General features: G+C 45.2%; 1 protein-coding gene across 1 annotated transcript in view; it reads right to left on the reverse strand.

Annotated features, from left to right (window-relative positions):
• Window positions 1–24,865, reverse strand: part of GAP43 (growth associated protein 43) — a 105,916-nt gene that overhangs the window by 61,972 nt on the left and 19,079 nt on the right. The gene's annotated exons all lie outside the window — the stretch shown is intronic.

Raw genomic sequence — 24,865 nt, forward strand, 5'->3', positions numbered from 1 at the left:
CTCAGTCATCACACCTCCACTCACTACTTCATCACATCTCCAGTCCTGCTCCCATCCCCAGCCAGACCTTCATCACACTTTCAGTCTTACCACATTCACACCTTGAGTCCTGCTCCCTCCAGGCTTATATCTGAAAATGGCACCTGAGAATAATGGCGCACGGTGTTGCCGCTAATCCATTTGCCGCTTATCGCTATTTAACGTTAAAGCCTTATTGTTATTTAGCGTTAAAGCCTTATTGTTATTTAGCGTTAACACACAGAACCCTCTCTGTACCTACCCCTAACCCATAAACCCCCCCTGGTGGTGCCTAACCCTAACCACCCCCCTGGTGGTGCCTAACCCTAACCACCCCCCTGGTGGTGCCTAACCCTAACCACCCCCCTGGTGGTGCCTGCCTAACCCTAACCACCCCCCTGGTGGTGTATATTGTACTGTAACTATACCTAACCCTACTCTCACACAGAACCCTCCCTTTACCTATCCCTAACCCTAAGACCCCCCTGGTGGTGCCTAACCCTAAGACCCCCCTGGTGGTGTCTAACCCTAACCACCCCCCGTGATGGTGCCTAACCCTAACCACCCCCCTGATGGTGCCTAACGCTAAGACACCCCCCCCCCCCGGTGGTGCCTAACCCTAAGACCCCCCCAGTGGTGCCTAACCCTAAACTTGACAGTGTTACATGAAATCCATTCACCATTCTGCAGTTAAATAACGTCTGCAGTTTGGCTTATGTAGGGGGCTATTGATAAATAACGTTAGTGTGTGCCATTATTGATAAATAACGTTAGTGTGTGCCATTATTGATAAATAACGTTAGTGTGTGCCATTATTGATAAATATTTAACGTTAGTGTGTGCTACTATTGATAAATAACGTTAGTGTGTGCCGTTTTTCTGCTTTTTTCCCTGTGCGCCATTATTATGCAGTACTAACGATAAATAGCGATAAGCGTATCTTTTTAATGCGGCGCCATTTTTATGCGTAGGCGCTGTGCGCCATTATTCACTGATCCGCCCTCCAGTCCTAAACCCTCCATACTTTCAATCCTGCCTCTAACACATCTCCAACCACACCTTCATCTCACCTCCTGCCACATCTCACCTTCAGCCCTTCTGTTTCACCTTCTCCACATCTCCAGTCCTGCCCCCACCGCACATACAGCCATGCCGTCACACTACTCCAGTCCTGGCCCCATCTGCACCTCCAATCCGGCCCACACCACACCTCTTCATCAAACCTCGAGTCGAACGTCTCCACAGATCCAGTCCTGTCCCAACCACACCGTCAGCGATGCCTTAACACACCTCCATTCACAACTTAATCATACCTCAAGCCACACCTCTAGTCACAACTTCATTACACCTCCAGTCCTTCTCCTATCCCACCCCCAACCACACATTCATCACACCTCAAGTCTTACCACCTCCATACCTTCTTGAATCCATCACACCTCCAGTCACTTATTAGTGCACAGTTTAGCCTTTGGAAGGCCTTTATAGGCGTGCATGAAAAAAGGGCGCCGTAAAAAAAGGGCCTGACTTAACGAATTTGGCGCCAGGTATTAACGATATTTGATAATGAGAATCATCGTTGTCAAGCTTTATTAACGATATTTACTGTTGCAAAAAACAAACGAGATATAATAACGAACAAATATTAACGGTAAATGTAGTTGCGTTTTTTGTCAATACAGCTTAACCCAACCCTACTCTCACACAGAACCCTCCCCTGGTGATGCCTAAAACTAACCACTCCCCTAGTGGCGCCTAACTCTAACCACCCCCCGGTGGTGCCTAACCCTAACCACAACCCCCCCCGGCGGTGCCTAACCCTAACCACCCCCCTGGTGGTGCCTAACCCTAACCCCTCCCCCCTGGTGTTGCCTAAAACTAACTTTCGCCTAGGTGATGCCTAACCCTAACCACGCCTCCTGGTGGCGCCTAACCCTAATCACTCCCTATGCAGAAACACCCTTTTACATATATTAACGATAATACCTTTGAAAACGTAAAATCGGTACTTATTAAAGAAATAATATGACAAAAACTATAATGTTGTAAACTTCTAAAACGATAACTACCTCAAAAACTATAATGTTCTAATGTTATTAACGAAATTTTTCGCGATGCCCTTTTTTCTGCTTTTTTCGCTGTATTAACAATAATAGCATTAAAGTCTACGGTGGCGCCCTTTTCATCCACCCTCAGCCGGCGCCCTTTTTTCCTGCTACCCTTTAAAGTGATCAAGTTTCCATTTAAAGTGCCCATTGATGATACAATTTTATATATTAACAATTCTGTATTTTGATCTGATAATGTGATCAAACTGTACGTGTGGAGATTCAAGGCTGAACAAAGCGTTCCATCCATAAGAATAGGGCGATCAGTCCCTCAAATACAGGAGGGGGGGGGGGGGGGGGGGACTCAGAGCTTGGGGAAGTCCATCATCCACATCAGGTGTTCTTGTGGACACACTCGCTATGGGTGGGGGATTAGGATGGCCACGCTGCCCCTCCACTTCATCTTTTAATGACACATTAAAATGGCTTCCCTAAACCTATATAGATGGCAGGTACTCTTTCAACATCAACACTTCCGAGTATTCAGACCTTGATGCATTTCTATAAACAGTCCTTCCATAGAAGCTGCAATGAATCATTCATGAGCTCTGTAAACTTCACATATTCACACTCTCAAGTGGCTTCACAAACTACGGCAAGAGTAATGTTGTCCTAGCGTCGCAATTACCACTCATCCATATACATGTCACAGGCACAGCCGGAGCGCCGCGCAGACGCCTCTTCCGGAGATCAGGCGGGAATTCCACACATTAGTTACATCAGGAAGGACACCAGGCTGGTGTTGTACTTTATACTGGTTGAACTCGATGGACGTATGTCTTTTTTCAACCAAAATAACTATGTAACTATGTAACTTACCAAAGCCTTGCAGCTAATTCTGTGCTGCGTCAAACAATATGAGAGTGCCGGAACCACTTCTTCTAACAATACGAGAGTGCTGGAACCACTGCTTACACCAATACGAGAGTGCTGGAACCACTTCTTCTAACAATACAAAAGTGCTGGAACCACTGTGTCCAACAATATGAGAGTGCCGGAACCACTTCTTCTAACAATACGAGAGTGCTGGAACCACTGCTTACACCAATACGAGAGTGCTGGAACCACTACTTCTAACAATACGAGAGTGCTGGAACCATGCCATACAATATGAGAGTGCTGGAACCTCTTATTCCAACCATATGTGAGTGCTGGAACCTCTGCTTCCAACCATATGTGAGTGCTGGAAACTCTGCTTCCAACCATATGTGAGTGCTGGAACCTCTGCTTCCAACCATATGTGAGTGCTGGAACCTCTGCTTCCAACCATATGTGAGTGCTGGAACCTCTGCTTCCAACCATATGTGAGTGCTAGAACCACTGCTTCCAACCATATGTGAGTGCTGGAACCTCTGCTTCCAACCATATGTGAGTGCTGGAACCTCTGCTTCCAACCATATGTGAGTGCTGGAACCTCTGCTTCCAACCATATGTGAGTGCTGGAACCTCTGCTTCCAACCATATGTGAGTGCTGGAACCTCTGCTTCCAACCATATGTGAGTGCTGGAACCTCTGCTTCCAACCATATGTGAGTGCTGGAACCTCTGCTTCCAACAATACAAGAGTGATGGAACCACTGCTTCCAACCATACAAAAGTGCTGGAACCCGCCACGCTGATGTGTTTTACATATCGCTCAGCAAATATTTGTGTTCCCCCCTCCTCCTTCCCGGTCCTCTGGTGAGCGTTGCATACTTACCTGTCCCGGTGGTGGGAATTCTCGCCTCCTCTGGTGTCTGGCATTTTTTTGAATTGCCCGTGCACGCCTGTACCCCATGATAGCACTGCATGTACTGACATCACTGCATGCACTTATGTCACGTGCTACAGGCACTAGCGGTGGCCATTCGGACACCGGAGGAGGCAAGGATTTGTGTCACTGTGAGAGGGGAGCCTAAAAACATTCACCACGAGCATAAGGGGACATGTACACTTGGGGGTGAGGTAGCGGCAACTTCCAGAAGATTTCCTGCTGTAATCTATTGGAATCTAAGGCAATAAATCTGTCTCTGGTCAGATTTAATGAAACAGCAATCTATCTGATGGTAGGTCTGGTGGCAGATCAACAGGTGTATGGTCATCTTAACTGTATCTATACAGAGACACAAGGCAGACAATGCGTTGAGCCCAGAGCTTGTGTATTTGAAGGCAAGTAAAAAATATATCAGTTCTCTTGTTTTTATAACAAGAGGTCAATATTAAAAAGGAACTGTGACCAAGGATTGAATTTCATCCAATCAGTAGCTGTTACCCCCTTTCCCATGAGAAATCTTTACCTTTTCTGGAATAGATCATTAGGGGAGTCTGTATGGCTGATATTGTGGTGAAACCCCTCCCACAGTGTGATGTCATGACCATGGTCCTGACAGTTTCCTGTCTGTGAGCCTTGTTGCATTGTGGGAAATAACGGCTGTTTCCAACCAGTGCTGCTCAGCAAGATTTCGGATATCCGAACTACCCAGATAATCCAAACTTTTTCCACTATCTGAACTTTGAATAGCAAGATGGATATTTTTTAAAATCCAAATAGACTATCCGAGCAAACTCGGATTTCCCATCTGAAATCCGAAATCTGGGCGGATAATTTCTTTGGATATCCAAGCAGAAACCAAAAGCGCCTTGAATGGCAAAAATCCCTTTCGAAGGGAGAGGGGGAGAGGGGGGAGGGGGGAGAGAGAGAGAGAGAGAGAGCGCTCCGAAAGGGGTTTTTGCCATTTGAAGAGACTTTTGGAAGCATTTTAAAGTGAACCTCCAGACTAAAAATCGACTCAGCAGCACTGAAAAGGCTTGGTGTTTCTTTAACAGTTTCACAGCATCAGAACTTTGTTTCTCTTATACAAGCCTCATTTTTAGCTGCACAGAAGAAAACTGCCCGGGCATTTTTCCCCTGATGCTGTGCAAAGCATGATGGGATTTCTGATGTTGTTGTTCTCGTTCTGCTGTTTTGGTGCAAAAATTTTTTTTTTTAACATTTTGAATTTGACATTTGAAGCCTAGCGTGTGCAGCTGGGAGGGTTTATCAGGACACAGGACAGTTGGAACTGTGTCTCCTGCTCCTTGTCACCTCCTTTCAACCAAAAAGATGGCTGCCCCCATGACAAAGATGGCAGCCCCCATGAATCACAAACATTTGCCTGTTCTTTTAAAACAGGGTGGGTAAAAAATTATACTACCTATCTATTCTAATTAACATAACTAATGTAACTTAATGACAGTATGTTTGTTTAGGCTAAAGTTCCCCTTTAAGCCATTTTCAGGTCACTTCCGGTTTTCTATCCGGATATCCGAATCCGGCCGGATATACAGGATATTGGGTTCGGATATCCGAGTGTGCTCGGATACCAAAAGGTTCAGATTCGGATATCCGATTCGGATCGGGATAACTGGGTATCCGGATCCGAATTCAATTCGGATTTTGAAAAGGGGAATCCGAGCAGCACTGTTTCCAACTGCCAAGCAAACAGTATCTCCCTCTGAGCAAATGTATATCTTTAAGAGAAAACCTTTAGGCAGGGGTCACACAATTCGGCTTCGGAGCGTGTTTTCTACACAGAAAAACTGATTTAAACTGAAAACTTATGTTAATCAATGGACTAGGTCACACTTGAATGCAGATTTTGCGTGCAGAAAAAAAAACTGACACCTTGCGCAATATGTCAGTTTTCTCTATAAATTACAACAGCTACAAAAAGGTGGATTTAGGCAGGGGTCACACTTGTCTTTCAGTTTCTACACTTTTCAGAAAACTGAAAGACAAATGTGACCTCTACCTTACAACAGCTAATGTAATTTATAGAGAAAACTGACAAATTGCGCAAGATGTCAGTTTTTTTTCTGCGTGCGGAATCTGCATTCAAGTATGACCTAGCTCATTGATTAACATGAGTTCTCAGTTGAAAACTGTTTTTCTGTGCAGAAAACTCGCACGAAAGCCGACAAGTTTGACCCCTGCCTTACTGTCAAATGAATTATTGCCAACAGGTCTGATTTCCGAATTGATTTTCCATAGACGTGAATGGAAAATTGATCAGAAAACTGACTGGAAATCAGATCGGAAATCAGATAAAACCTGTTGGAAAATTGTATCATGTGTACCTAGCATTAGCCTATCGCATTGTTAGGGGGTGTGGTTACAGATGACAGTTGGTGCTGTTTTTTTTTTTTTATGTCTGCCAGCAGTAAAGATGATTACGTGCAGGCTGATTATGGATCAAACAATATGAACAAATTACATGGCGAATATCAATAATTTCTTGATCTTGTTTCTATTTTTTACCTTTGCAATGTATTGATGCATTTTTCCCCTTTTCACTACAGTCCCTCTTTAAAGAGCACCTTGTGTTTGAAGCTGTATGCATGAGCCAATCACATCGTTGGAACCAAAAAGGTGTTGGTGGGGGGGGGGGGGGGGCTTCTGACACTTCCTGTACATTATTCAGACTGCATTATTTCATTGCTGTTAATGAGAGAGGGGGGTATCTGAGACTTGCAGTCACAGGACCGCTTCCAGCGCGGATCCCGACAGCGGCGTGCTCAGAAAGACCCCATTAATTCCTCTTCATGTCAGCGAGACGGCGGAGCTGCGCTCTTCAGCAGACAAACGCCACAAAGACTATTACAGCAATCCTGCGCAATCAATACACCCCACCTGGAGCTGTGAGACGCTGATTCGCAGACTCGGCGGACTGACACCTCTGAATGCCGGCTAGCTGTTGCCATGGTGACACACACCGTCAGAGAAGTGGCAGTTACATTTAAAGGGAAAAAACATTTCATTAAAAAGAAAATAGGTTTAGCTTCCGAGAGCCCCAAACATACAAGGCGTAAAGTCGAACATCCATTAGATAATTAAAGGACACCTGAAGGGAGAGGGATTATGGAGGCTGCCATATTTATTTCCTATTAAACAATACCAGTCAAGTCCTGCTGACTTCCTTGGCTGCAGTAGTGTCTGAATCACACACCTGAAACAAGCATGCAGCTAATCCAGTCTGACTTCAGTCAGAGCACCTGATCTGCATGCTTGATCTGAGCCTATGGCTATTAGAGGAAGAGGATTAGCAGGGCTGCCAGGCAACTGGCATTGTTTAAAAGGAAATAAATATGGCAGCCTCCATATCCCTCATTTCACGGCAGAGGAAACCTGTAGTGAGAGGGATATGGAAGCAGACATGTTTTAGTTGAAAAAAAAATACCGACTTTCCCGGTTGTCAAGCTGATCCTCTGCTCCGAGTACTGACCCATACTGAACTCGCAGTCTCACTTTGGTCTGTTATATTACACTAATTTAGCCTGTTCCTTAAACGGGCAGTAGGCGGCCTCCTGCAGTACTGCACATGCACAGCCACATGCACAACACCAGCGATTTTATTTGGTATGATGTATGCACAGAGTATGTTACTGCTTTTCACAGACAGGAAACGGTCAGGGCCATGGTCATGACATCATACTGTGGGAGGGGTTTTACCACAATATCAGCCATACAGAGCCCCCTGATGATCGATTTGAGAAAAGGTAAATATTTCTTGTGGGAAAGGGTATCAGCTACTGATTGGGATGAAGCTCAATCCTGGGTTACAGGTCCTCTTTAAAATAATTTTATATTAGATGCATATTAAATACTAGTTTCTTAAAGTGAACCTCCAGACTAAAAATCAACTAAGCAGTACTGAAAAGGCTTGGTGGTTCTTTAACAGTTTCACAGCATCGGAACTTTGTTTTTCTTACCCAAGCCTCATTTTTAGCTGCGCCCCATCAAAGAAAACTGCCCGGGCATTCTTCCCCTGATGCTGTGCAAAGCATGATGGGATTTCTGATGTTGTTGTTCTCGTTGCCTAGTGCTCGCAGATGGGAGAGGTGATCAGGACACAGGACAGTTGGAACTGTGTCTCATGCTCCCTGTCACCGCCTTTCAACCAAAAAGATGGCTGCCCCCATGAAATCACAAACATTTGCCTGCTCTTTTAAAACAGGGTTGGGTAAGAGATTATATTGCCTATCTATTTTAATTAACATAACTAATGTAACTTAATGGCAGTATGTTTGTTTAGGCTGAAGTTCCTCTTCAACTGGGGTGCCTAATCATATGTGTAAAGGCATGACAAGTTTAATATTATCATGAGAAATTCAGTTTTAAGGTATGATTTAAAACAGACATGAATTCAGAATATCCTCTCTGCACTAAAAGATAAGCAACAGCACAATAAACTTTAAAGAAAAAAATTCTTTGTTACAGCTGCTATAAATCCTGCAACAAATCTGCAAGGTGTCTACTTCTTGCTTTTTATGGAAGCAAACATAGGGTTAACATCCTGTGTTTACAAGGAGTCGTTAGGATGTGGACGAAGTTATGAAACTCTATGTACTCTATACAGTGCTGCAGAAGATGTCAATGCCACTGGCTTCTGCAGTAGCAGATTGTCCTGCATTATTGATTAATTACTCTGATCAGGATAAATAATCAATACTCTTGGGCACTCTGGTGTTACAGCAGGCAGTGCACATGGCTACTAATGACAAGCAACATCCTGCCACCTCTCCCTGCTAATGTCCCAGCTGCAGCACAGCAATCGTTCTCTCTACTCACCCTGCTGCTCTGCACATTCACTCACTGCAGGCTGTGTGTAGAGAGACAGGAGACACATTGCCCACGGGACAGGAAGTAGGAGGGTGCTAAATCTAGTGCAGGAAGTAGTACAGTCCCCTGCACTGCCTGATGCTATTTTCCCGAATGTTGCCAAAATGATGTAAAAAGGTCCCAGGTGGAGGAACACGGTGACTGAGCACCACAGTGGCCAGGCCCGGATTTACATCACAGGAGCCTGTAGGCACAGATGTCCTGGCACCCTAGACTCCGCCCTCCATGACCCTACAAACCGCACCAAGTGGCCCAGCTGTCACTTCTCCCTTACTTCCCCTGCTTCTCATAGGTAGCTACAGGTGCTCCTTAGTATTAGGTAGCCAGAAGTACCCTCAGTATTACGTAGCTAGTGGTGCCCCCACTTATCTCATCAGTAGAATGCAGAGAGCTTGGTGAATAACCTCTTATTTACACTCTGTTCAGGACTCCCAATAGGGAACGAGGGAGGGAGGTGCTTGGGGAGGAGAGTGAGGCGCCTCTTCCATCATCAGGCGCCTGTAGGCTTGTGCCTACAGTGCCTTATGGTAAATCTAGCCCTGACAGCGGCACCCCTAGCCATGGCTACACCCAATGCTGTGAGCACCAGTAGCCTTGTGGTAGGTACGCCAATGCGTTGGACAGAGATGCAGGAATACGCTATGGCTTCAGCCAAACACAGCAAAGAATGCAACAAGACATCACATGAAGACAGGCGTGAAAGCGTAACTAAAGTGCATGACTAAAGTGCATCACGTGTTAATGGGTGTCTAACACAGACATAAACGCATGTGATCCCCAGGCAAAGCAGCGTTAGCCAAGCCGCCACCCCCTGCGAGATAATGAATTATCCATGAGGTCCGTCCATTTGTCATTACTGCCTTCATAATCTCATTATGTAACTGCAGCTAGCGGGCAATCCCTAATGACAACAGTGGGCTGAGATTGGGGGCTGTTCTGCTGCTTAAAGAGGAACTCCAGCCTAAACAAACATACTGTCATTAAGTTACATTAGTTATGCTAATCAAAATAGATAGGTAATATAATCTCTTACCCACCTTGTTTTAAAAGAATAGGCAAATGTTGGTGATTTCATGGGGGCAGCCATCTTTTTAGTTGAAAGGAGGTGACAGGGAGCATGAGACACAGTTCCATCTGCCCTGTGTCCTGATCACCTCTCCCATCTGCACATGCTAGGCTTCAAATCTCAAATTCAAAATTAAGAAAAAAAAATTGCACCAAAACAGAAGAAGGGGAACAACAACATCAGAAATCCCATCATGCTTTGCACAGCATCTGGGGGAAATGCCCGGGCAGTTTTCTTCTGTGCAGCTAAAAATGAGGCTTGTATAAGAGAAACAAAGTTCTGATGCTGTGAAACTGTTAAAGAAACACCAAGCTTTTTCAGTGCTGCTGAGTAGATTTTTAGTCTGGAGGTTCACTTTAAAAGGGGTTCTTATGCCTAATACACACGATGAGATTTTCTGGCAGATTTCTTGCCAAATCGATTATTTCCAACATGTCCGATCTGACTTCCGATCGATTTTCCGTTCACTCCTAAGGAAAATCGATCGGAAATCAGATCGGACATGTTGGAAATAATCGATCTGGCAAGAAATCCTCAAGAAAATCTCATCGTGTGCATTAGGCATTAGGGTTGGGCCCCCAGGTTCAATTTGCCCCGAGGCCCCCATTATACCTAGAACCTACCTAAAAAAACATACCTAGAACAGTGATCTGAAAATTTGGCTCTCCAGCTGTTAAGGAACTTCAAGTCTCACAATGCATTTGCCTTTCTGAATCATGATTGTGGCTGTCAGACTCCTGCAATGCATTGTGGGACCTGTAGTTCCTTAACAACTGGAGAGCCAAGTTTGCAGATCAATGACCTAGAACATACCTAAAACCTCCTCTGGTGGTGCCTAACCCTAAGACCCCTCCCCCAGCGGTGCCTAACCCTAACACCCCCCCAGAGGTGCCTAACCCCCCCCCCCCCCGAGGTGCCTAACCCTAACCCCCCCCCAGAGGTGCCTAACCCTAACCCCCCCCCAGTGGTGCCTAACCCTAAGACCCCCCCCCCAGCGGTGCCTAACCCTAAACCCCCTCCCCAGTGGTGCCTAACCCTAACACCCCCCCCCAGTGGTGCCTAACCCTAAGACCCTCCCCCAGTGGTGCCTAACACTAAGACCCCCCAGTGGTGCTTAACACTAAGACCCCCACCCCCGGTGGCGCCTAACCCTAAGACCCCCCTGGTGGTGCCTAACCCTAACCACTCCCCCTGCCCCCCGCACAAACACCCTTACAAATGTAAAATTTTTACATACAAAAGGGGGGGGGGCACCAGATCGTCCACTAGCCACCGGCGGCCAAATTTCCTTGTACCATTTTCAGAGTGAAGAGGCCCATAGTAAGCTAGGCTCCTGGGCAGGAAAGAGTTACTGACGACCTCACAGCTCCAAGTTAAGAGAGAAAAGCTGCCATCTATTCCCCCCTCTGCGGTGGGCGTTCTGGAAAGATGGAATATATTGTGTAATTCACGCAGAGAGCAGCAGATTTGTCACGTGTCGCCGCGACGTGCTAATTGCAATCAGAGAAACTAAACGCAGCCGGCTATTAATAGAGGAGCTGATGATATATATTTGGCCTCTCACAAATCAACTCGTTATATTTGATTAACTATAAATAAACCTTAGAAAATGGATTCGATTTGTGGGATGGTGGATGGATGGGGGAGGGGAGGGGGAATTGTGGAGATTCAGATGGAAGCACTTTCACTGTACTACCAAGAAAAGTTCCTGAAGACGAGATCACTGCTGAGAATAAAGCCTGCTACACACATTCAATTTTGATTGGACAATTTTATCACCTCCATAGTATGAGGGTCAACAGATATTGAATACTATGAACAGACTACTGTAAGTAAACCCTCATACGACATGAAGGTGGTGAAATTGGTCAGTGATTGGCTAATCAAAATTGGTGTGTACCAGGCTTTAAAGGACACCCAAGGCGAAAATAAACGAATGAAATAAACGATTGTATCTATCTTTCTTCTCCTAAAAATGACTTTTTAAGATATTCCACAGTTTAATTTTATGTTTAAATCTAATTTTTAAGTCTTAACTGTTTTATTGTTTTTGCTCAATGACACATACATTGAAGTATGCCAGAGCTAAAATCTATGAACTACTGACCCTTTTTATCTCTTTCCTGCTCTTAGAAGCAATTTTCTGCTAGGAAAGTGTTTTATAGTTGGAATTTCTTATCAGTGAGGGTCACACTGTAGTCACTTCCTGTCTGAGGCCAGAAACCCACTAGGTATGCTTTTCTGAGCGCTTTGTGATGTGAAAAGCTCTTGCTAATGTAATGCTATGGGTGTTATCCCACTTAAGCGATGTGATTTTATAAAAATCCCCCATAGCATTGCATTAGCAAGAGCTTTTTCAAATCACTAGTGATTAGAAAGCGCTCCTAGTGGGTTTCTGGCCTTAAGGTGCGTACACACATGCGACTATAGTCGTTTGTAACGATCGTTCCCCGATCTTTACCAACGACGATCGTTACAAAAAACGAACCACCGACTATTAAGGCAAACAACGAACGAGCCAAATCGCTACAAAAGAAAGTTATGTCTCGGTGGATTTTAACCAACGACGATCGTTTGCAAAAGTAGTACATCGTTGGAAACTGTCATTCGTACTAGGCTTGACATGCGCATTTCACAATTTCTCTGTGAAACTTCTCATTTTTATGCGCAGGCGCAATAGTTGCTTTACGTGGTGTAACGTTCGTTCTAACGATCAGATCGTTACACACTTTTTTAAACTATCTTTACATAGGTCGTTCTTTCATCAATTAAAAGTTCGTTCGTCGTTCTCAACGAACGATCGTTGTCGCATGTGTGTACGTAGCATTAGTCAGGACTGAGTCAGCCACTTACACACCTGATATTTAACTCTTTAGGCAGAGAAAGAAAAAAAAGGAACACAGCCTAGTTATTTGTGTGATAGGCACTGTACATACACATGTCTATCACATCATGTCACCTCGGGTATCCTTTAAACAAAAGCTCAGCGCTGCAAGAGTGGAAATGAGCAAACTCATCAATACAAGCTATTTTTATTTATTTCGTATTTGGTAAAACTTTCTGGGAGTTCAGAGATCTTTTCTATTCACTTTAGAACTCTCAGTAAGGGCTCGTTCACACTAGGGACGTTTTCGGGCTTTTTTCAAGCGCAGGCGATTTTTTAAATTTCCCACAAAACGCTAGTGCAATGAATCTCGATGAGAGGGTTCATATCAGAGAAGGTCGTGCGCTGTGCGTTCAGCAAATAGGTGTCTGTACCATTTTTGGGGCGATTTTGGAGAGTTATAGGAAAAACGCGAATGCTCACAAAATCGCTTTGTGCAGCGAGTTCACTTCCTGACTTGCGTTAAAGAGTGAATTACAAAACCGCTTAGAAAAGTGCTTTTACCAGAAACGCAGCGCGCAGTGGAGCGCCGGGAGGGGAAAAAGCGCACAAAAACGCAAAATGCTTGTGTTTTCGTTTTTAGGTGTGAATGAGGCCTCAAGCTTCCCTTTAATCCCATAGATGTACCAGTATAAGATCAGCATCTGTAATGCCTCACTCACCTCTACGTTAATCATGTGACCTCGGCCGCCAGGCACCTCCGCGCACAGACATGAGCTGAGCTGTGAACAATATGGCTACCAGAGACTCGCGGGCTGTAATCCTGTAATTCCCGGCAGCAGAAATGACTGGGGGATTCTGGCAATCCAATAATGGGTAATTCTAATTCCTGGCTCCGCGCTCATTGCCTGACATGGCGCCATCTGTAGCGGTATGAAATAATTGTCCCAATATTTCCTGATCACAGCAACCTGGCTGCTCCCCCCTCCACACTGTCAGCCTGGCATCCACGTGCCCACATTCGCGCCGCAATGCCCGCAAATTACCCCCCACACACACACACACACACTTTACTCCCGACACCGAGGATAAGAAATGCCGGTGATCACAGCAACCTGGCTGCTCCTCCCTCCCCTCTGTCAGCCTGGCATCCACGTGCCCACATCGCGCCGCAACGCCTGCAAATTACACCCCCCCCCCCACACACACACGATTTACTCCCGACACCGAGGATAAGAAATACCGGTGATCACAGCAACCTGGCTGCTCCTCCCTCCCCTCTGTCAGCCTGGCATCCACATGCCCACATCGCGCCGTAACGCCCGCAAATTACACCCCACACACACACGATTTACTCCCGACACCAAGGATAAGAAATACTGGTGACCACAGCAACCTGGCTGCTCCCCACTGCCAGCCTGGCATCCACAAGCCCATATCGCGCCACGCTGCCTGCGAATTACCCACATCATTTACTCCTGACAACGAGGACAAGAAATACCGGTGATCACTGCAACCTGGCTGCTCTCTCCTCCCCACTGTCAGCCTGGCATCCATATTGTGCCGCAACGCCTGCAAATTACACACACACGCGCTTTACTCCCGACACAGAGGACAAGAAATACCGGTGACCACAGCAACCTGGCTGCTCTCTCCTTCCCACTGTCAGCATGGCATCCATGTGCCCACAATACACCGCACCGCCTGCAAATTACCCACACCATTTACTCCCGACACCAAGGACAAGAAATACCAAGAAGTGAAATGAGAGTTGTCTAAAAGACAAAAAACAAAACTATAGGTTTTACAGTGTTCCTAATGCAAACCTGTCAGTTTTATATTTTACATCTAAAAGTGCCCAATAACGCTACCATGCCATGGACAATACAGTCCCATGGCCGATCAATCATTCGATCTTTGGTATGACTGATCAGAGAGGAAAACCCAAACCCCTGATCAGAGCCGAAAACCTGCTAACCAGTCCGATCAGATTGAAGGGATCAAACCAAAAATACTGATTAATTCTATTGATCTGGTCAAATTGGAAACAGGTTTCCAGCTGTTTGTGGGCATGACCGATCATGAAATGCGGTAAACCTTACCTGGCTTCCACACATGAAATGCAGCAAATATGTGAAATGCGGCAAACTTTACCTCCGACACAGGAAAGGCACATACATGAAATGCAGAAAATATTACTTCAGACATAAATCATTAAACGTTCCCTCTACTGAGTGGGAGGGTGAATAGGATCGGGCCCAGTGTCCCAAAAAAAATCACATGCAAAAAACGCAATATGTTGTCTGCACACACAGGTGTGACTCCTGCTTAACTGTTCCGTTTGTCCAAACTGGTACAGGTAATATTGTTGGAACACCAGCTTTGACAGTAGAATATAGAATACTATGCTATAGGTCACGTAAAAAAGAAAAGATAGTGGTAATATTTATGTGATGGTGGTAGGTGCCATTTCCTGTGCAAATCACAAGTGACAGACAGGTTCTCAGTAAGGTTCCATAAAGTATGCAGCATGATACTGAATGCTCTATGGCCGATTCCTTGCAACAACCACTTTTAATACACTCTAGATTGTGATTGGCTAAAGCTGGCCACACACCATACAATTTTTTAAATATCTGTTCAAATTTAAGAATTGCAATACATTTTTCTGACTGATTGTAACATTTCAAAAATCTGACCAATGTACCACGCACATATTTTCAAGTTTTTCCCAATTATGATAAAAATGGAAACTCTGACAAAATTGCTAGGGTGTGTATATTAATAAATTGACAATCCAACACACACCATACAATCTTTAGAAAGATTGAAGAAAAATATCTGGCAACTGGCATTCCGGATCGATAAAAATCGAAGTAAACGGGAAATCCGATCGTATTTTTCAGTCGAATGAAAAAAAAGCTTTCGATTTTTTCGGGAGATACGATTGGTTTTATCGAATTGCCGTAAAATCTGATAATTTTATTGTATCGTGTGTGGCCACCTTTAGAGTCAGATGAGACGTGTGGCGGTAGCGCAGAAGGAAGAGCGACAAGTGTGGCGGAAACAGTAATGTCAAATGTCTGACTGAGGGGGCAGATTGGAGGTGAACAGGAGGCGGATCAGAGATGGACAGAAGGCGGGGCATGTGGCCACACAGAATCTCCACAGATCAGTGAATAATGGCGCACAGCACCTATGCATAAAAATGGCGCCGCATTAAAAAGATACGCTTATTGCTATTTATCGTTAGTACTGCATAATAATGGCGCACAGGGAAAAAAGAAGAAAAACGGCACACACTAACGTTATTTATCAATAGCACTGTTCATATGCCAAACAGCAGACGTTATTGTGCATAGTAACGTTATTTTATTTAATTTTATTTAATTTGATGTAACACTGTCAAGGTTAGGGTTAGGCACCACCAGGGGAGATTTAGGGTTAGGCACCTCGAGGGGGGTGGTAAGGGTGAGGCACCACCAGGGGGGTGGTTAGGGTTAGGCACCTCCAGGGGGGTGGTTAGGGTTAGGCACCACCAGGGGGGTGGTTAGGGTTAGGCACCTCCAGGAGGGTGGTTAGGGTTAGGCACCACCAGGGGGGTGCTTAGGGTTAGGCACCTCGAGGGGGGTGGTTAGGGTTAGGCACCACCAGGGGGGTGGTTAGGGTTAGGCACCACCAGGGAAGTGGTTAGGCACCACCAGGGGGGTGGTTAGGGTTAGGCACCACCAGGTAGGTCTTAGGGTTAGGCATTACCAGGGGGGTGGTTAGGGTTAGGCACCACCAGGGGGGGGGGGGGGTCTAGGGGTTAGGGTTAGGCACCACCGGGGGGGTTAGGCACCACCAGGGGGGTGGTTAGGGTTAGGCACCACCAGGGGGGTGGTTAGGGTTAGGCACCACTGGGGGGGGGGTGTCTAGGGGTTAGGGATAGGTACAGAGAGGGTTCTGTGTGTTAACGCTAATTTTCAATAAACAGAGCTAAGTAACGATAAGGCTTTAACGTTAAATAGCGATAAGCGACAAACAGATTAGCGGCAACACCGTGCGCCATTATTCGCAGGCACCATTTTCAGATGGATCCAATCTCCAGGCCTGGAGGGCCAGATCCATGCCAGTGTTTAGGATGGACTGAGAAAGAGAGGAATGTGTTCTATCAGATGGACCACGCTTTTCCTGATTCAGGCCCATCAATTCATTTGAGCTGTGACAAAAATGTGTGAGGACCTCGGCCCTCGACGGAACGGTTTGACATCCCTGCTCTACAGACTGATAGCTTATGTTGATGGTTCCTTTGATTGTATCAACCCAATGTTCATCTAAAGCCCCCTCTACACCATGTAATTTCACGTGTGATCGATTGAATTCGATTGGATCGAATTAGATTAGATCGATTAAATCCGACATGTCCAATCGGGATTCGATCGATCGCGTGATCGATTTTGATTAGTTTTCAATGCAAAATCGATCACACGATCGATCGCAACCCGATCGGACATGTCAGATTTAATCGATCTAATCGAATTCGATCCAATTGAATACGATCGATCGCACGTGAAATTGCATGGTGTAGAGGGGGCTTAAAAGACAAAAGGAAACCAGGAGCCCAATGGTGCTAAATCATGTAAGATTCAGAAAAGCAAACTGCCAAGGATGTATATGCTCACAAAGTATATTGTAAAAAGTGTAAAAGTGTATTTTGTCGCACCTCTGTAGCGGCGTACGGGCGTAGTGCACAAGTTCTGAGTTTTTGTGAGTTCGGTTTTGTTTGGAATTCTCTTTTCTGAGCAGTATCTGTTTTTTCTCTTCTCCGAGTTCCCTGCAAGCAGATTTTATGTGAGTTCTCAAGTGTCAGGAACATCTGGAAATGCTATTTCCTGTTTAGTTCATGAATTATGTGCAGGCTTGTTGTGGCTGTCAATGTAGAGTTCGTATGTCTTGTGATTTACATAATCTTCCACTCCAGCAGCTCTGTACAGTCACTCCATCAGTCCCTGGCCACAGGGGGGCTTATTATCCAATGTTTCTCCCTACTACAGTCACACAGAGTCACACACAGCCAAGCATAGTCACACACAGTCATAAAGAGGCACACATAGTCACACACAGTCTCACAGAGGCACACATAGTCACACACAGTCTCACAGAGGCACACATAGTCACACACAGACAGTCACACAGAGTCACACAATGACACACACAGACAGTCACATAGAGGCACACATACACACAGCCACATAGCCCTCTTAGTTACCTCAAAATGTTTGGAAGTAAGCCACACAGGGTCAAACAACGCCACTGAGAGTGACACAATGCCACACAGGGCCACATAGTATTACACAACCCCACACAGATTCACACAAAAGCTGTACAGAGCCACACAACACCACACAGAGTCACATACATGCCACAGAGTCATACAAAAACCATACAGAGTCACACAACACCACACAGAATCACACAACAAAGAGGGACTGTCCCTCCAAAATAGGGACAGTTGTGAGCTATGCAGAGCCACACAATGCCACACAAAGTCACACAACACCACACAGAGTCACACAACACACCACACAGAGTCACACAACACCACACAGAGTCACACAATGTCACGCAACACACCACACAGAGTCACACAACACCACACAGAGTCACACAATGCCACACACAGTCACACAACACCACACAGAGTCACACAATGCCACACAACATCACGAAACACACCACACAGAGTCACACAATGGCACACAGAGTCACACAACACCACACAGCGTCATCACACAACACCACACAGCGTCACACAACACACCACACAGAGTCACACAAAGCCATACAGAGTCACACAACACCACACAAAGTAACACAACACCACACAGAGTCACACAACGCCACACAAAGTAATACAACACCACACAGTCACACAAAGCTGTACGGAGTCAATCAACAGCACACAGCGTAGCACAATGCCACACAGCATCACACAACACACCACACAGCATCACACAACACACCACACAGAGTCACACAACACCACACAAAGTCACTCAACACTACACAAAGTCACACAAAGCCATACAGAGTCACACAACAGCACACAGAGTCACACAAAGCTGTACAGAGTCACTCAGAGTTCAAGGTCCGTTCACAATTCTTAGATTTTAAAAACGGTTTTAGATGTCTTTCTAGACAGATTGAAAACTAAGAAAGTTATTTCCAGCTGGATTATTTCACTGAAAACCAATTACCTTCTACTTAAGAAAAGCTGTTTTTACAATATTGCAGAACATAGATAGAAGGCTATGTCAGAAGTTCACTGTACAGTTTAATGAGATACATTATCTATATGACTTATTAGACATTCAAAAGAGTGGTACACGACAATTAAAGTGAACCAAGTGGGTGAAATCCTAGCCTAGCATATATTTCACCCATACATCAAAAATACCTACAACTATATAGGTGAGTATCATTTCTCTATACAGCCAGGCCTTGCAATTAGTACAGAATGGCGCTGCAAGGCTGTTAACTAGCCAACCCCTCCTGCCTTTGCCACATAACACCAACCCTGAACTCACTCCACTGGCTACCTATTAAATGGAGAATTCTGTTTATGATTGGCTTATTGGCATTCAAATCCTTGTACAATCTGGGCCCTGAATATCCGAAGGACTTACTGCAACTGCATCACACCCCCCACAATCTTAGATCAAAATAATCTAATAACTTCATCGCCACCAGTCCACATCAAAACCTTTGGAGACAGAATCTCCTGTCATGCTGCCCCTACACTTTGGAACTCCCTGCCACCCCCAATCAGGACATCTCCATCCCTGGAATAACTTCACAAACAAGTCCAAACGGAAGAGCCACCTGTTTAGTCTGACATTTATGAACACCTGGCTATTTCCTCTCTAACACAGTCCAGCCTGCAACCCTGTATCAATCTGAGACATATCTCTATGCTTTGAGTCCTATGGGAGAAAAGCACTATACAAATGTTATTGTATTGTATCGTAAGCCTGGTACACAGCACCCATTGGCCAATGATTGGTCAATTTTAAGTAGTAGAGTATTGTACCGTGTAAGCCATCAGTAAAAGCCTCCATAAAAAGTACGCAAGATGTCCAATGTACAGTAGATACAGTAGATAAGCTGTGTTCTAACATCTTGACAGCACACAGCCAATTGCAAACGCGACAAATTGGGGTTTTAAATGAACAAATATTCGTCTTTTATTTCTTCATATCAAAGGTCTTCACAGTAACGGACACACAGGTAGACATAATTTTCAGAACTCTCAATAACAACCAAACCGACTGCCTGACACGTGTTTCGCGATCAAAGATCGCTTCCTCAGAGGCATTCAGTATACATGTATATCACATGTGAGTCCAAAAGAAGACCACAGACCACAATCTGTAAAAATATGAAGACCACACCAGATGGACCAACGTCCAGAAATGACCACCATCCGTGTTGATGCGGAATAGCACACAGGAATAGAGTCTGAAGAAGTCTGACTAGCCGAAAGCTTTTCTGGCCCTCATACTATGTGGAGTTGAAACTGGCCACAGATTGGCCAATTGGATGTGTCTATGGACTTACAGGCCTATATGCAACCCCAAACATATTAGTGCTAAGAAAAGTGTATAATCAGCTAATACCCCCAGGAGACCGGGGGGGGAAAGGGTTCGGGGGGGGGGGGGGGGGAGTATAAATAAGCTAGTAACCAAAAACATCCATCCAGCAAGTAAAAGCATAGTAGTTCCCAGCAAGAAAAAGCATAGAGCTGAGTTAAGTTTTCAGCATCCCTGATGGACAGGAGGTGAGAAGCTCTCCTGTGTGCACTCTGCATTAAATTGGGACCTGGAGGGTCATCTGATGCTTTTGTATGGGGAGGGGGGGGGGGGGGGGAGAAAAGAAACACCTATCTGAGGCAGCACCTAATACTACTACATTGGGGGTGTGGTTCACGCAGGCCCCATGTTAACTTTTGTCCAGGGCCCATTTTATACAGAACCGGCACTCTTGTATACACAATAAAATAGTGAGAGGTAGATAGAGAGAGGAGGAGGTAAGAATAGAAAGACTGAGAGAGATAGACAGGGGGAGATATAGAAGGAGAGGGGCGGGACAGAAAAATAAAGAGATGGGAGAGAGACAGAGATGGGGGAGGGGGTGGGGAGTGGGTAAGGGCTCTTTCACATCAGAGCTTGCGTTGGAGAACGTTTAAAGCATACGTTTTGTTGTATGCGTTTTAATGCGTTTTGATATGCGTTGCACTGCAGTGAGTGTGCGTTTTTAATCCGTTTTCAATGCGTTACAGCACATAGAAAAACGCAGGTAATTTTTTTTTCTTTTAGTTTTCAACTTTCTACATTGTTCCTCTGTTGCATTCTGGGACTGATTGCCTGCGTTAACGGATTAAAAATGCGCATAGTGTGCGTTTTACATTGACTAACATTGTAACGCATAAAGCTAGCGTCGGCCGAAAAACTGTGCCTGGGTGCAGTGTAACGCAACGCACAAAAAGGCTGCGTTATATGTGAAAGCTAAAATGAAAGTCTATGGACTTTCATTTCACCTTGGGTAACGCAAACTTTACTCGTTGCGTTGAAACGCAGACTACACAGAGAGAAACAAACAACAAAGGGATTGGGGACTGTTGAGCTGCACTCTCTCCATGTTTGAGCACTGTGGGGAAGACTCTGATTTATATAAAAAGCTTTTGTAGGTTTTGTATGACACACAACACCACACAGAGTCAACCCAAGCCATACAGAGTCACACAACAGCACACAGAGACACACAAAGCTGTACAGAGTGCTGCACATATGTTTAGATCACCTGTCAAAGTAAAGAACATTGTTATTCCTCAGGGGCGGGAACTACTCTCAAAAGGAAGCAGCCAATCAGAGTGTAAGGCCATAGTGAGAGTATGGAACGCAGGCCTCTTGGTAATTTGGTGGTGGGACAGTTTAGGGTGTTTATTCTTACATAATAGGCTCATTACAATATTCATGCATACGCCCGTGGGTGCACTTGGTAATGGGGTACTTGAAATATAAAGGTATATGTATTGTAATAGGTTTCATTTATGTCAGATATCTGTTCCTTTTGATTCTGCTGTTTTTTTCCTCTATTTCAGATGCTGGGCAGTCCCTAGGAGTTTGTTAGGAGATTTGGGTTGCTGAGTGGATGTGAGAGATTTCTCTCAGATGATTGGCAGCTGTCTGTTGGAGCCAATTTCAGCTGGCCAATCACAGAAGGGTTCGCCTCTAACCTGTGATGCTCTCCCCTTTTCTCCTCAGTCTCCAGTCAAGCAAGCTATACAGCTCAGGAGTAGTGATGGGTGAACAGTGTTCGCCACTGTTCGGGTTCGCCTGGATTTTGGCCTGTTCAGGTTCGGTTCGGCACCCCTCCCCCCCCCCGTACACCTCATGGTGTTCGGGAGGGTGCTCGGGCACGCTGCCCGAACCCGAACAGGCCTTCTTTGTTCGGCCGAACACAGCCGTGTCCGGCCGAACATAGCCCCCTATAGGGTCCCAGCATAAAGGGAGAGCATGAAGTACCGCGATGACGCGTACCCTCGTTCGCGTCATCGCGGTACTTCTGCGCCCTCTTGACGCGACTTCAAATGTAAACAGGAAGTGCGTCAAGAGAGGGCGGAAGCACCAGATGGTACTAGTGCCCAAGAACTCCGGCTTCCCTCTTCCTGCCCTCCTCCTCCTCAGGTACTTTTGGGCACTTAAATTTAATTATAGGGTACCGGCAGAAGGGAGAGCTTAGCGGGGAGGGGTGGGGGCATTTCCGAACCCCCCCCCCCCCCCCCCCCCCCCCCCCGCGCTCAGGGCATGCTCTCCTTTTATGCTGGGACCCTATAGGGGCCCCAAAGGGACATGTTCGGGTTGGGTTCGGGGTTCGGCTCGAACATGCCGAACATCAGGGGCATGTTCGGCCGAACCACACCGAACCCGAACATCCAGATGTTCGCCCAACACTACTCAGGAGGAGAAGAACCACACGCACAACATAAGTGCAACAATGACAAAAACTAAAGTGAAACTTCGCCTGGGAGAATAAAGTTCTTGCACAACTGAGAGCCTATTGGTGTGACGGTGTTAGAACGCTGCCAAATATGATTTAGAAAGAGATTTGTGTGAAACTGGAAATTTATGTCACTAATATTTCCCCCCAGCATTTTATGAGCCTACCATGGCAGCCAAGAGATGCCATAAGGGACCCATGCAGTGCTGTTGGCAGAATGAGGCATTTTATGCCATTTGGCTGTATATATCTGCAGAATGACAAGCATTTCGCTGCCTGGTGGATTGGGAGCAATCTGTACAGAGTAATTATTGCGACTATCTCCATTCTGATAGGTTAGTACAGATCCTTTTCAAGATTCAGGGAAGAATAGTGTTCCTATTGTCCAGTCATAGAATGAGGCTTTCAGTATGGCCTGGTTGGTGTTAAGGTGTGTCCACCAATCACAATTTTACCAAATCTATGTAGTAAAAGGGTAAACTAAATTAATACACTTTGAATAGATACTTAAAGGACAACTGAAGTGAGCAAAATATGGAGACTGCCATATTTAATTCCTTTTAAACAATACCAGTTTCCTGGCAGCCCTGCCAGTCTGTTTGGCTGCAGTAGTGTCTGAATCACACCTTAAACAAGCATGCAGCTAATCTTGTCAGATATGACAAAAATGTCAGAAACACCTAATATGCTGCATGCTTGTTGAGGGTCTATGCAGTGGCATAGCAATAGGGGGTGCAGAGGATGCGACCGCACCGGGGCCCTTCCTCAACCACAGTATTGGCTTTCTATTGGTCCTGCTATGAATAGTAGTGATCATTAACAAGCTGTTCCCCATCCCCTTCTCGCACCTCTGACATTCTTCTATATGTCACTACAGGGCCTCTGTAAGGCTTTATGTTGATGATGCCGATCGACAACAAATTATCCATTTATTGTAAGGATGTTTAAATAATCCATTTTGCAGATCGATTTTATTTGAATTGATCGGATGAGGTTATATTTTGTATCCCCTTTTTGGGCCCAATCAAATTCTTCTGATCATTTCCTTCGGACCGTAATTATCAGATCGGAAGGTTGATCGTTTGCTACAATTGCATTGTTAATGGGAACCTTTGAGGCCCTATTTACACTTAAAGTGGACACAAATTAAAAATACAAGATTTCAGAAATAAAATCTATTTTCTAAATTATAATAATAAATAGCAGCCTTTTTCAGCTGCATGATGACAAATATACAATATTTTACATTTATTAGAGGAACCCCTGCCTTCCTTTCATATTGCCGGGACAGAATCCGGCAGACTGGTGGAGGAGATAAAAAACAAAAACACAGGCTGCTACTGATGATGTCACAGGGGAGGTGATCTCAGCTTGTGTGAGATTTCACATAGACGACGCCCCTGTGAGGGAGGGTAGCTGATGACAAACACACCCATAATCTAAAACCCCCTACTAAGCTCAGAAGTAATGGCTGCCTCCTGTATAATCCTAGTTATGAAAAGAGAAGGGTGAAAAGCATGCACTGAAATGCTCATAGACTTGAAGGAGTGTTTATTTATCTTTGTATGTGTCAGAGTGGTGCAACTAAATATTATGAATTAAAAAAAATGTTTGGTTTGGGTCCGCTTTAATGCATTGCGATGAGTTGTGCTGCGTCCCATTTTTGGCAAATGGAATGCAATACGAAACAACGCGACTAAACTCAAGTGTAAATAGGGCCTAACATTTTTTAATTTTAAGCAATGCCAGTTGCCTGCCTGGCTGTCCTGTTCATCCTCTGCTTAGCCTTTACTTTGAGGGCCCATTCTCATGGGGTGATTAGAGGGCGATTCCTTCTAACTGCCGAATCGCCAGTGAGCAATACCGCTTTTTAAAGTGATAGCGCAATACTAACTATATGGCAGGGATCACATTGCCGCGATTGCCTCGGCAATCGCAAAATACGCTACATATGCCCATTTACCGGGATTCTAGAGCAATCGCGATTGCTCAAAAATCACGAGAGTGTACAGAGATTTTACTGCATTGATCTCGGTAAAATCACCATCGCAAAACACTAGCGCTAAGCGCTAGCAATTTGCACTTCCAAGTGAGAACAGGCCCTGAGCCATACAACAAGCATATGCAGATCAGGTGTTTCTAAGAGAAAGCAAACAAGATTAGCTGCATGCTTGT

This window comes from Hyperolius riggenbachi, chromosome 2 (assembly GCF_040937935.1).
Source record: "Hyperolius riggenbachi isolate aHypRig1 chromosome 2, aHypRig1.pri, whole genome shotgun sequence".
In the NCBI taxonomy this organism is placed as follows: Eukaryota; Metazoa; Chordata; class Amphibia; order Anura; family Hyperoliidae; genus Hyperolius; species Hyperolius riggenbachi.